The following is a 2,342-nucleotide window of genomic DNA, read 5'->3' on the forward strand; positions in this document are numbered from 1 at the left end:
CACCAAGCCAAGGGTTGAGATCCCCTTACCGGTCATCTTTAAAAAAAAAAAAAAAAAAACCACACACAAAATTTAAGGTTAAAGGGGGTTGAATGAAGTATTCCAATCTTGTAGAAAGTGGGTGGGTGGGTGAGTGACAGTAGGGAGGGGAGGGGCAAGGTATGCTCGCTGTTCTAAAGACTTTACCTTCCCTCCAAAGACCACTTCTTCTGCTCTCTCCCAGTGTCGCTGTTTTGACAGAGGCTGACGAACCTGTTTGGCCCCCCTTGCACCTAGGGGGAGAAGAGTCTCCTGCCAAGGACAGGTCTTTGTTGAGTTTGGGTGACTCAGTGACTGTTCTCAGCCCAGCACTGTCTCTGCTATCATTCTTTTTTAGTGGCTGGCCGGTACGGAGATCCAAACCCTTGACCTTGGTGTTATAACATCACAGTCTAACCAACTGAGCTAACCGGTCAGCCACTCATTCTTGTTTTATGTGGTCACCTCCCTGGGCATGAAAAGAGCTCTGATGGTATTTCACACCATCCTGTTATACTCAGCCCTTGGATAAGACTTTTGGGTTCTTGCAAAGACCAATTATATATCTGTCAATACATAACGTTCAGTGTTTACCTAGTCCTCTTAGCCTGAATATTCAATGTTCTTGCCTCTCCTCTAGGGGTGGTATAATTCACTGCTCCCAGTGCCCTGTTTCTGGTCCTATACCCTAACCGTAAGGTTTATGTACACATGGCCATGTACACCTGTGGATTTCTAAAAATCCCAGTCCCCCACCCCTTAATGAGGCCTTGCTAGACTTCCTTTCACAGGTGTCTTCACAATGGAATGTCTTATCTTAGGTTTTTCTTCTGCATCCCCTAAAAGGTGGGAGTCAGGACTCTGTTGGATTCTCTAAAACCAGAATAGGGACTCCCAAATGCCTCACAGGCAAGGCAGAAGCAACTTTATATCTCAAAGTATTAATCTGCTTTCTATGTACCTCCCTTTCCCTCTGGGTAATCTCTGGGATTCTAAATTCCATTTCTTCCTGGCCCAGCCCACATCAAAGCAGAAATCAAGACTCAGATAATCAGCTAGTTTAAGTGGACACTCAGGTGTATATGTACAAAACCACTGTGTCCTCTCTAAAACCTAGATTGGGCTGGCCTGGGGTAAGGAGGAGAAGAGGTGCAGAGGTAACCTGGACTTCAGAGGAAGGCGTGGAGAGACTAGACACCTTGAACTGGAACGGGGGAGTAACAAGCAGAGGGACTAAGACAGGGACCAGAGTGAACCCTCCTCAAGGTGGCCACCGTCCAAAAGCCCTGGGCAGTTGCATGGCCCCTGAGTGGAATGTAGCTGATGCTGACACTTTGTAGGGAATGTGATAAAGTTAGGAGGTGGAAAGTAGGCCCCCCACCATGGTGCAGATGAGTAGCTGGGAAGAGGACCACCTCGAGGGGCAAAGGGTGGAATGCCAGAAGACCAGAGATGGCCTGGAGGGCCTCAGGGCTGTGCATCCAGGGCAGCAGTGGATGGTTCCCAGTGCGAGAATCTAGAGAGCCCATCAAAGCACCACAGGATGAAGGAGCAACAACTACAACATCTGTCACCAAAGCCAGCTTACATCTGAGTCAGCCACATACATCTCTGTCCTCTTCTAATCCCTGAGTACCCCAGCCCAACCCTGGAGAACCAGAAACAGCCACCAGCAAGAGGGGAGGAGTAAATAAGAGGAAGAAAGAGGAAAGGAAACAAACGTGGTTGAGAGGATGGCAGGGAGAGAACTCTATCGGATGAGTCCAAAGTATGGGGTATACACGGGACTAGTCTGCAGACAATACTAGAATAACCAGTTTGATTGAGGATCTCAACTGTCTAAGTATAAAAATGAAATAGTATAATTTTCCTCATAACTGCTATTGACTGCTTCCAGCTGGGGAGCAGCCCCCTTAGAGACATCTCAGTTCAAACCCCAGTTTGTAACTATTTGATTGGAATGGACTTCTTAAAGCATGAATAAACAAAGGGGCTACTCACCTACCATGTACGAGTTGCAATAGGACTAAAATTCCGTCCAAGGGTGGGGAAAGGATGCCCAGAGTGTGAGTCTAAAGTGACCCCTTACTGTGATTCGTTTGATCATCAAACAGGTTACAATTAATTACCAAGTGAGTAAGGATATTTTTCTACCTATTTATATTTCTTCCTTTATGAATTATTGTTACATGTTATTCATCCTTTTTTTTTTTTTTCCTATTAAGGATTTAATGATTTTCTTACCAATTTGCTTGAGCATTTTATATATTAAGGATATTAACTCTTTGCCATATTAATGGCAAATATTTTTTTCTTGGTTTGTC

At 45.3% G+C, this 2,342-nt stretch overlaps 1 protein-coding gene across 1 annotated transcript in view; it reads right to left on the reverse strand.

The window, feature by feature from the left end:
- The window catches only part of AK7 (adenylate kinase 7), a 24,334-nt gene that overhangs the window by 18,598 nt on the left and 3,394 nt on the right, over positions 1–2,342 (reverse strand). The gene's annotated exons all lie outside the window — the stretch shown is intronic.

This window comes from Galeopterus variegatus, unplaced genomic scaffold, assembly GCF_000696425.1.
Source record: "Galeopterus variegatus unplaced genomic scaffold, G_variegatus-3.0.2 Scaffold559, whole genome shotgun sequence".
NCBI classification, from domain to species: domain Eukaryota; kingdom Metazoa; phylum Chordata; class Mammalia; order Dermoptera; family Cynocephalidae; genus Galeopterus; species Galeopterus variegatus.